This window comes from Rhinichthys klamathensis, unplaced genomic scaffold, assembly GCF_029890125.1.
Source record: "Rhinichthys klamathensis goyatoka isolate OS25496 unplaced genomic scaffold, OSU_Roscu_1.1 h1tg000599l_1, whole genome shotgun sequence".
In the NCBI taxonomy this organism is placed as follows: domain Eukaryota; kingdom Metazoa; phylum Chordata; class Actinopteri; order Cypriniformes; family Leuciscidae; genus Rhinichthys; species Rhinichthys klamathensis.
This window is the reverse complement of record NW_026607054.1, coordinates 410,488-422,979: the sequence shown is the minus strand read 5'-3', so window position 1 is coordinate 422,979 and position 12,492 is coordinate 410,488.

Genomic DNA, 12,492 nt, shown 5'->3' with positions numbered 1-12,492 from the left:
AGGAACTACTGATTGAGGCTGTGTGTGAGACATTTGATTGAGTACATTTGACAAAGTACTGTAGCGCACAGACTCTTTATAATTGAGGTCTTTGCCATGAGGTGCCATGTTGAACATCCAGTGGTCAGTATGAGAGAATTGTAACTCAAAGCACAAATTGTAACTAAATTTTAAGATACAACAATTTGTATGGTCCTGTCAAGCAGACAAAAACATGAACATGATGAATAGTACATGTGGCATTGCACACTTAGGGTGTCCTCACTTTTGTTGCCAGCTATTTTGACAATAATGGCTGTAATGTTGAGTTATTTTCAGAGGACAGTAAATATATACTGCTATACAAGCATCACATTGACTACTCTAAAATATAGCCAAATTTAATTTCTATACTATTGTCACGTTTCAGTGTGTTTAGTTATGTTTTTGAGATCTTGTTTCCCCCTGTCTTTGTGGTTTTTGGTTTAGTCCTGTTAAGTTTTCCCGCTCCTCGTTTGTGTTCAGTTTTATCACCTGTGTTCTGTTAATTATTCTATTATTCCATGTGTATTTAAGCCCTGTGTTTTCCCTGAGTGTTTGTCGATCGTCGTCAATCTATGGTTGTGTTTTCACTGAGTTCCTGGCATTTTCCTGCGTTCTTGTTGTTTTATGTAATTTGAGTTTGTAAATAAACTATTGCATAGAAATCCTGATTCCTCGTCCTCAGCTACCTGCAGCAACCCTGACAGAACGATCGACCATTAAAAAGAAGATGAGCCAGAGGAGACGTAAACAGAGGAAGAACAAGGAGGTGGACCCCATTCACACACCTATCCTCTTCCAAGAGGAACGCTCCCTGGAAGAATATGCAGGACTTTATATGGGCCTGTATGATGATGTGAGATGGGATGAGGAGGAATTGACACAAAGTTTCTGGGGTGGATTAAAGGACCCGCTTGCCCAGATAATTTTAGTAAAAAATCTAAATTTGTCATTTCTGGAGTTTGTGGACCACACACTGTGGGCGTGTGGATCCCAATACGTGGTAGAAGATCTCCCACTCCAGCCCATGCCAAATCCAATAAGTCCAGTTCCAGAGCCCGTCACCTGCCCGCCAGAGCCTGAGCCCGTCGCCTGCCCGCCAGAGCCTGAGCCCGTCGCCTGCCCGCCAGAGCCTGAGCCCGTCGCCTGTCCTCCAGAGCCTGAGCCCGTCGTCTGCCCGCCAGAGACTGTTCATGCCACACGTGAGTCCACACAAGAAGACACAGCGCTGATTGTGATGTCTGCAGCGATTCTGTGTGTGTGGGCTGCATGCACATCAGTTCAGCCCCATGAGTTCCCTGAAATGCTGGTTCCGTCCAGTCCTGCATTCCCAGAGCCCGTTGACCCAGCGCCAGAGCCCGTTGACCCAGCGCCAGAGCCCGTTGACCCAGCGCCAGAGCCCGTTGACCCAGCGCCAGAGCCCGTTGACCCAGCGCCAGAGCCCGTTGACCCAGCGCCAGAGCCCGTTGACCCAGCGCCAGAGCCCGTTGACCCAGCGCCAGAGCCCGTTGACCCAGCGCCAGAGCCCGTTGACCCAGCGCCAGAGCCCGTTGACCCAGCGCCAGAGCCCGTTGACCCAGCGCCAGAGCCCGTTGACCCAGACCCAGAGCCCGTTGACCCAGACCCAGAGCCCGTTGACCCAGACCCAGAGCCCGTTGACCCAGACCCAGAGCCCGTTGACCCAGACCCAGAGCCCGTTGACCCAGACCCAGAGCCCGTTGACCCAGACCCAGAGCCCGTTGACCCAGACCCAGAGCCCGTTGACCCAGCGCCCGTTGATGTCAAGTCTGTTTCCGTTCCTGAACCTGTCCTTCTCCCCAAGAAAATTTTGGGGGGGGGCTATACGCCTTCGCCGTGGCCGGCCAAAGATCCACGGAGGCCCGGGAAAATAACACCGCCGTGGCCACCTGATGGGTCTTCACCGCCGTGGCCACTCGAAGGGTCCTCACCACCATGGCCGCCCGAAGGGTCTTCACCACCATGGCCACCTAAAGGGTCTTCACCGCCGTGGCCACCTGAAGGGTCTTCACCGCCGTGGCCACCTGAAGGGTCTTCACCGCCGTGGCCACCTGAAGGGTCTTCACCGCCGTGGCCACCTGAAGGGTCTTCACCGCCGTGGCCACCTGAAGAGCCTGCACCGCCCTGGACGCCCGAGGGTCCCACAGCTCCGCCCTGGACGCCCGAGGGTCCCACAGCTCCACCCTGGACGCCCGAGGGTCCCACAGCTCCACCCTGGACGCCCGAGGTTCTGCCTGCTCTGCCTTGGCCACGGCCACAGCCTGCACCGTCTTGGCCACGCCCACTGCCTGCTCTGCCTTGGCCACGGCCACAGCCTGCTCCGCCCTGGCCACGCCCACAGCCTGCTCTGCCCTGGCCACGCCCACAGCCTACTCCGCCGTGGCCACGCCCACAGCCTGCTCCGCCCTGGAGGTTTCCCGGACCTGCACCATGCCCTCGTCAGCCTCCAGGGCGCCCACCCTCCCACCCCTTTGGATGTTATACGGCGCGAGGACGCGCCTTCGGGGAGGGGGGAGGTACTGTCACGTTTCAGTGTGTTTAGTTATGTTTTTGAGATCTTGTTTCCCCCTGTCTTTGTGGTTTTTGGTTTAGTCCTGTTAAGTTTTCCCGCTCCTCGTTTGTGTTCAGTTTTATCACCTGTGTTCTGTTAATTATTCTATTATTCCATGTGTATTTAAGCCCTGTGTTTTCCCTGAGTGTTTGTCGATCGTCGTCAATCTATGGTTGTGTTTTCACTGAGTTCCTGGCATTTTCCTGCGTTCTTGTTGTTTTATGTAATTTGAGTTTGTAAATAAACTATTGCATAGAAATCCTGATTCCTCGTCCTCAGCTACCTGCAGCAACCCTGACAACTATCTACTCAAGGGACAATACTATAATAGTATTAGTATAGTAATAGTATAGTTTTTTTCCCCCCAAACAATGTCATGATCTCATTTAATACAGTTGTAAATTATTTAATTTGATTGGTAACAGCCATATAGCAGCAGAGCCGATCAGCCCTATACGTACACTACGCAAGTTGCGTAGGGCCCCGCAAATGACTCAAGGCCCCGCCTCCCTCTCGTGTCAAAACGCGTCAAAGTTTACAATATCGATGAGAAAGTTAAGCGGAACTATCCTTCTGATCAGGAAGAGAGAGAGAGAGAAAAAACACCATAGGCCTAAGAGTGAATTGCGGGAACAGCAATCAGGTAGACTTGTGTTCTCTCCTCTCCAAGTTTGATGTCAGCAAAGAACAGTAAAGTTAAAGGAACACTCCACTCCTTTTTGGAAATAGGCTCATTTTCCAACTCCCCTAGAGTTAAACAGTTGAGTTTTAACATTTTTGAATCTATTCAGCCGATCTCCGGGTCTGGCGGTAGCACTTTTAGCATAGCTTAGCATAGATCATTGAATCTGATTAGACCATTAGCATCTCTCTCAAAAAAAAATGACCAAAGAGTTTCGATATTTTTCCTATTTAAAACTTGACTCTTCTGTAGTTACATTGTGTACTAAGACCGACGGAAAATGAAAAGTTGCGATTTTCTAGGCTGATCTAGTACTTCGTCCACCATCTGAACCAGCTCTGGGAAACAAGGTCTGGTTTTCCAGAGAGGTGTCACCAGGAGGACTAGGCATCCGCTCTCTCTCACTCGTTTGATGACCTGGGGGATCATGGAAACGGGGGGAAACGCATACAGAGAGCAGCTGGGCCACGCATGGGCCAGCGCATCCCTGTCCTTCGAAAAGAACACTGCGCAATGAGAGTTGTTTCTTGAGGCAAAAAGGTCTACTTTGGCCTCGCCGAACACACTCCAAATCAGACAAACCGTCTGAGGGTTTAGAGACCACTCGCCTAGGGGAGTGTTGTCTCGAGAGAGCATATCCGCACCCATATTCCGAATGCCCGGGATATGTGCTGCTCTCAGAGAGCTCAAGTTGGGTTGTGCCCACATAAGCAGATCTCTCGCCATGGAGTACAGGTGACCCGACCTGAGACCGACCTGGCGATTGATGTATGACACCATCGACGTGTTGTCCGTGCGGACTAAGGCGTGGTGTCCCTTGAGGTCCGACAGAAATGCTTTCAGGGCCAAAGAAACTGCTGCCATTTCCAGGCAGTTGTGTAAGCCCCGCTCCGTGCTCGACCAGAGGCCGGAGGCGGCTTGCCCTCGTGCAAAGCACCCCAACCTTGGTTGGAGGCATCTGTGAAGACCACTTTCCATCTGGAGGCCACTCCCATGGTCACACCCTCTTGGTACCAGCTTTGATCCCGCCAGGGAATCAGAGTACGCAAACAGCTGAGATTCACCTTAACGCGCATGCTGCCCGACCGCCAAGCATGGGCTGGCACGCGGTGCTTGAGCCAGTGCTGCAGCAGGCGCATATGCAGTATGCGTATCCCATCTGGAGTACTGGCGATGCGGCTGCCATGAGACCAAGAAGTTTCTGAAACTTCTCGCACGCTCCTTTTGAAGGAGGCTGTTAGCCGTTGTATAGAGAGCGCACGCTCTGCTGTGAGACGCACTCTCACAGTAGTAGAGTCTATGACCATGCCCAGAAAGACCACATTCTGGCTGGGTGTTAGTTTGCTCTTGGCCAAATTGATTTTGAGTCCCAGGCATTGCAAATGGCCGAGAATCATATGCCTGTGCATCAGCAGTTTGGCCCGCGACTGCGCCAAAATCAGCCAGTTGTCGAGATAGTTCAGTACGGGTACTCAGAAATGAGTTTTCCCCCACTGCATATTGCTACGCAATACGAAGTGACCGTTCGAAAGGGAAATGAGCCTATTTCCAAAAAAGGGGAGTGTTTCTTTAAGTTGATGTGCATTTCTCTCTAGTCTCTTTAGCCTGTCTGTCTGTCTGTTTGTCTAACCCCGCTGGGCAGTGCATCTTTTGGTCTTTCTGTGTCTTGTTTACAACACCGGCCACTTCCAGGGCTGTGTTCTGTGACTTTGTGGCTGACAAAAAAAAGTGAAAGTGAAATACAACTATTTATTACATTTGATAAATGACAAAGGGCAATGATGTTGGTTTATAAACTGCAGCACGAAACGAAACTTTCCAGCAAAACTTCTGTGGGGACCAGTACAATATGGGCTTGATGGCACTCCTCATTATAGGCGCACATACTTTTAAAACAAGACAGTGATTATCTAGTCTTCAAGTCAGTTTAGTTACAACTCTGCAATAAATCAAGATGGAAAGCAATGTATTGACATTGACTATTGTTTTATAGGCTGTATTTATATTTATATTTAAAATGTTGATTGGCTGGACATAATGGTCAATATGGATGCACATATTTTTTTATTTTTTTTATTCAATCACAAGATGCATTTTTTTATATAGATAATTATATTTGTAGCTCACTACAGGTGAAACTCAAAAAATTAGAATATCGTGCAAAAGTTCATTTATTTTTAGTAATTCAATATACAATATATAGTAAACTAATATATTATATAGACTCATTACATGCAAGGTGAGATATTTCAAGCCTTTATTTGTTATAATTTTGATGATTATGGCATATGATTATGTCATACCTGTTGGGTTTACATTTTTAAATGAAATTGAGTATTAAAAGGATTGCTTGTGTGCGCTGGTGTTTAATCGAGTCTTTTAAAATGGGGTGCCCGTGGAGCCTGTAACCATGTTAAATAGGCTAGGCTATTTAATCAATAACACACAGCGTCGCGGTCGCTAGTTTAGACGAACACTGACATCTCATTGACCACAGTACATTGAAAGTAAACATAACCAGAAATAAGTGAGGCGTACTATATCATTCATATATTATAAAGTTGTTGTTAAATTAAATATAGGCCTAATGCAGATTTTATTACGAGTAGTTATTTTTAACCTTTGTACCAGATGACAGCTCTCTGTAGCCTATGTTTACAGCGTTAGGTGAGATTTTCGTTTGAATATTCTAATTTTAGCGTAGTCCCGTCACGTTATTCACGCCAGATCGACTTTTGAAATATATTTATTTCTCAAAATTACAAACCACATTTGACTTCATATAAAAAACTAAATTATATTTCAAACAATTTTATGAATAAAGTTGGAAAATTAAAAACCTGCTGAAAGACAAAAAACTTTATTTCAAGTCATATAATTTTGAATTCTCTGTCAACAGGGGGTGCTGCAGTTCCCGCGGCCATTGAACCACCAAACCATGGAGAGGACCCTCTTCCTGAGGTAAGAATGGATACAAGTGAATAAAAATAAACACTCCAGCACTGTTATTAATGCATAATGTCTGAATAAGTCCACCCCTATTTATACTAAGAGAGAAACATTCAGTGTATTTGTGTAAACTTTTATGTAATGTAATGTAGGGATGTCCGAATAGCGAACGATTTGTTTTTCCAATCGGTTCATTTGAATGAATCAAAGTCGTGCGGCTTTTGAAATCTCCTCGTATATAAACTCCAACTGAGGAGGGTTAAATTTAAGAATCATAAACAACCACAATATTTGACGCAACCTTATCTACAACATAGTGTAAACAGCAGTATTTTACAGAAAAAACTCTTTAACCGAGACACACACACACACACACACACACACACACACACACAAAAGACCTTGCGATTACTTATCTTTTAAACTAATCATTTTTAAACAGTTCATTGTTTGTACGAATCGATTTGTTGACGAATGAATCTGATTCCCTAATGCTGCTAAAGAGTAGAAGTGGTCTGCATATTTAGAGGACAATTTTAGACCTGTTGGTGGCGCTGTATCGGTAGTGCACTGAATACTAGTAACTGCGTACTTTGTAAAATTCGTCCAAATAATTCATCTCCTGCCCAGTTGCACAGTATGCTTCCATAAAAGAGTTTCTACTATATTTGGTCATGTCTCATGGCTATCATGTGGTAAAATCATGTGGCTATGCATGTTATTAATGGGGGGGAAATTATCCAAGACAAAACAAATTCTACACTGCATATAGTATGTATTATTTAAGAAGAAAATAATGTAAATGGAGAAAACAAACATTCATGAGGTGGTTACATGTACCGTTTTGTTTCTTCTTTTTAACCACATCCTCTGTTAAATTGCAGAGTTTAAACTGTTAAGCATAGACAGTCTTTGCACTTAAAAGTCTGTTATTGTTTTTTCTTTATGATTTCAGGTGGAGGACAACGTTCCAGGTGTGGAGACAACTGAATGGCTTAACAAGGTAATGAATGACCCCTCCCTCACGTCACAACAGCTGCCTGTGACCACACACACACACCTGCTGAACAAAAGCTTTATATACTATTATTACACATCCATTCTCAACCAAACACTAATTCAACCAACATATGTTTCTTGTCTTTCAATTATTAGATCAGTTGCTATACATGCTTTTCCAGGAGATTTAATCTTTAATGTCTTTTTGCAACTCTAGCGTCTAAAGCAAAAAAAACGTAATAATAGTTCTCCAAGTACATTACACAATAAGCACCAAAATACTATAATATAACATAGATGAAAGGAGGAGCAGATCGAGATATATCCCTTCCTGACACCATTCATCCTCCAGGTTTCAGTAGTAGTTTGATTATAACAGTGCTGTGGCGTATCATTAGAACACAAATATTGAGGTCTGACTTTATCGTTGATTCACAGACATTTTACGCCGGCAGTTATTCCAGCTGAGACTCTCCACTCTTCGTATCCTGTGGTCTGTGCATGAGTCACATTGCTATTTCTAAAATCTGTGGTTTGCACATGTAATGAAACGATCTGAAAAATGCCCCGTCATCTGGCGCTTTAGCTTCTGTTATCACATCTTAACATCCGCAAACAAGACGTCACTATAGCAGTCTAGGAAAGAATATTAGTCAGAGCTTGAAAGTCCAAAAATGTAATACAATTTCTGTTCTTTTTCATTGCGTTTCATTGGGTTTAAAAATATTATAATTTTTTTCATTTTAACACATGCAATTTAAAAAGCTTAAAAATCTTTTCTTCCCTATTGTGACTTGGCGTGGGAATCACCGGCTACCTCACGATACAATACACAAAACATGGCTCACAATACAGATAATATCACAATACAGCAATTTTCCGCTTATCAATATATTGCTAGACAATCCTATAATTATACATCATGATATCTGTCTAACTATGAAAACAAAATGCCTGAGAAAGGGTTAAGAGCAGGTTTTCCAGACTTTGGATTTAAATGTGTCTGGGCATCTATTAGTTTACTCACACTGCTGTCTGTCATCCCATTACAAACCTGTTTATCTTAGGCTAGTTCTTATGTTCCTGTTTCCCTTATTCATGTGTTGAGCGCCACCTCGAGGAGACATGAAGTAGTGAAGCTGGGAGCAGGGAAATCTATTTAGCGCAGATTATTTTATTAATTAAAATATCAATATTTGGCACCAGCGTATATATATTCTCATATCACACTATTTGTCCCACCGCTAATAGTGATGTATATCAAGAGAAACGGCTACTCGAACAATAAAAAATGTAGGGCGCCCTGACGCCAGTAAACTCATCATCAGAGAAGAGATGAGATGTGAATGAAAGAGGTAGGGGAAGCTGTTTTGAATATGAATGAGGGCACATGAATTTAAACAGAAAGATGTGCACGGATGAGCCATTTACAATAAATACTACAATATTCTATTAAAAATAAGAATAGTCCATTTTTCGATTTCATGGTGACATTATTTTTAAATAAAAATATGACACTGTGTTTCTCTTCTTGTCTATTTCTCAAGGCTATCCAGAAGGCCTGGCCACGCATTACTGCGTATCTGAAGGACATGATGATGGAAACCCTTACCGCATCCATCCGCGACAGCAGCTTCTTGCTAAAGGATTTCAGATTCACCAACATCAACTTTGGTGTCAAGGTCATACATGAAAAAACACACACGCACACACACACACACACACACACACGCACACGCGCACACACACACGCACACACACACACACACACACACACGCACACATACCGCTATAAATAACATTCCTGCAGATTTCATTCCACTACAGTAGGAGATTAAAAGAGGCTCCACTGCCCTTGAAACAAGCCTTCTGTTAGAATAAACACATCTGATGTCTCATGCCAAACCTTCCTGTCAAGGCAAGAGTGAAATTATGTTAATGTGATTTAAAGGACATAAGTATGAAGGTAATATGATGCCTCAAAGAATCGCATGCGCAGGGCAATATTTGTGAAAGTGTACATAGGATCGCAAGCGTTAATTAAATTTGCATTCGCAAGACAAGATTTGTAAAGGTGCGAATCGCCTTTCAAGTGTAAGAAAAAAATATTTGCAGCATTTTACTGCTATTCGTATGTGTAATTCATGTATTGTGAAACTGCAGCTTCATGCTAACGCAAAATAAAGATGATCTGTCATCTATTGCTGTTCTCAGGCCTGCAATACTTTTGCATACTAAAAACCGTGCTAAAAAGTGTAAGCGTAAGTCAGAGGAATACAGATCATATTTATTTTGCGTTCGCATGAAGCTGCAGTTTCACAATATGTGAATTACACTAACAAATAACAGTAAAATGCTGAAAATATTTGTTTTCTTACACTTGAAAGGCACCAATTTACACCTTTACAAATCTTGTCTTGCGAATGCAAATTTAATTTTTAAGTGTACACTTTCACACATCTTACCCTGCACAGCACATGCAATTCTTTAAGGCATCACATTACCTTCATACATAAGGCTGTACAATTTTTGCTCATTTTCATAGTTATAGACTTCTGATGTTTAAAAATAGCTGTTGATTTATTACTGCGGGGTGTTTATGAGCTGATAATGAAATGCTAATAATGAAATTATAAAATGTCCAATTAAAAAAAGAATTGTAAAATCTAAACAATCAAATCAAAGCACTAAAAAGATAGTTTGTCATGTGACCATTAGCTGACATCAGAGAACCATGAACAAGCAAATATGTTGTTAAATTACTTTAATATTAAGATAAAATCGACTGACCTAAAAACCGACTATATTACAGTGTTATGGAATAATAATTGCATAAAGAAACAACTGATTTGCCCTATATTAGAGTTTTGGCTGCACATTTTTATCTTCTACAACTTGACCTTTCTTCATTTTACAGCCGGTGAAGGTGCTTGGAGTGGAAAATATTTCAAACGATGGAGAAGATGTCATTGAGCTTGACGCTGACATCAGGTGACGCACACATCTATTTACTGACTTGAGATTGAGATATATTTGAGCTTCTCATGCAATCATGAGGCCCTATCCACCTTATTCCTACGCCCCATGACGCTTTGCGCAAATTATGGGTGTAACTTCCGCTAAGCTGTAAACAATCAGTGAAAAGGCTCGCTCTATAAACCCAAAAAAGTGTCACAACGAGATGACATTAATCTACTCACCCTTCAACAATCGAACATTAAAAGGAAATTTAAAAGTTTAAAAGCATCAACAAGGTATTTTTCAACAGACCATGAATAACCCCAAAAACGCGATTCTTTCCACAACAATAACGGGCAGGTTCGATATCACTGTAGTCATATGTATTGTAACATATGTTGCCTTAATCAGAAATGTTCCTTTACTTCAGCATTACGTGATACTATTTCAAAGTGATTTCTGTCATTTTGACAAATTATAAATTGTATTTACCTGTGAAAACAAACCTGGAAAGAGACGTGAGGATTTGAGGAGAAAAACTAGAGATTCTTTGTGCATTCCAGTGAATTATTACTGGAATATATCGTAAATTAAATTCGGGAGAACAGACCACAAATGTGCAGTATATTGTCCTTTTTCATACTTTTACAGCGGATTACAAAGGGGAAAAAAGGAAATTGAGCGTCAGCGTCAGTTCTGGCAGGCCAGGTAGTCAAGCCGCTGCTTATGCTATTTGCTATCAACACTGTCCCGTCAGCTGATCTGCTCCAGCTGAGCCGCATTAGCTGGTTAACTCCCCTCGCTGCTCAATAGCCAAGCTCAAACAAGGCGCCCTATTTAAAGCTCATTCACCTTGCTCATACATGCTTGCTGCTCGCTTCTGCTGGCTCGCTGCTCGCTTCTGCTGCCCGCCACCTCCCCAGCTCCTCCTTATGCATAACGTGGCATTTGCTATGTCATGTTGCTGCTCTGTTCACAGGGGGATATTTTAGCTCTCACAGTCTAAAACTGTGTGAGCGTTCCCTAATGCTGCTGTTGCTGTCCTCTGACTCTCTGCTATTTCATGGTGCTCATGAAAGGTCAGAGGACTCCCTGAACAGAGCCATACCGCCAAATTTCAATTCAGGGACATCAACCTGTTTGCAATCTATTCAAATTAATTCTTAATTATTTTGTCTGTGTGTTCTTGACTTAATGGACCTGACAGAAATAATAATGAGGAAAAGTAAGCAGCGACTGAAAAGAGCTCTTGCCATAACGTTAGATATTCTTGTTATAACATGTCACGTTAAAATACCAATTGTAACGTTATTCTCATAATGTCTGAAAATAAATCATGAACGGAAATTTCCAACTCATCCAGTCAAACTGACGGATCAGCTTTATTTGTAGGGAAACCTTATGATTTGAAATGATTCGTTTCAGCCTTTTTGAATGGAAGTTCCCCAAACCGGAAGTGTCACCCATAATTCAAAACGCAGTAAGCTCGTCAGGAATAAGGTGGATGATGAGTAAATTGTCTATTGTCTGTCAGGGAGTGATTTAAAAGTCTGTATTTCACAAGCTGACAAAACCTGACCGTCAAACTGCAGCCAACTCAGATTTGTAACATAACATGAGTGTATATTGTCGCTGTCCGATGAAAACCGCGCATGTCCATTTTGCCGATTTTGAGATTTTTCAAAGGCTAGAATGTCCAGGTTCATTTCCGTATACAGTATGCTTCACATATCTAAATGACCAATGAAAAGTTGTGAAATCATGTCACCTGATTTTCATGTATATCCATTTGGTGTCAAAGCTGTCAATCACGCCGCGTATCTCCCACCCTGTGGAGGCATCTCGCCGCTCTCGTGACTGTTACAGCGACATCATGTGGCGTATTCAAATGAGTACAAATATTCTCTTTATTAAGATCACACTTTATATCCTTTATTGGAAATGTTGTTTTTTGCCGAGATATAAAGCTGTAAATATGTTTAAATAAATCTGCTTTAAATCTTCACAGACCCCTCAGTGAAAACCTTAATATAGAAGAATCAAAATATAGGAGAATATTCAATGCTTCAGAATTCAAACTTTATTGATTACTTCACCAAATGCTTTAAAGATTGCATCACAATATGTATAGACAGGTCTTAATTTGAGCCGGAACACGACAGAACATCCGACGTTGGATCCGGGACCTTTTTTATTGGATCCGGCACCTCCTATGAAAATTACTATTTGTGTAGTGTTCAATGTTGTTACTTGGTCATTCTAATTAATGATCGGAAGAACGCGTATCGACCACCGTTACTGTAAAATATGCACG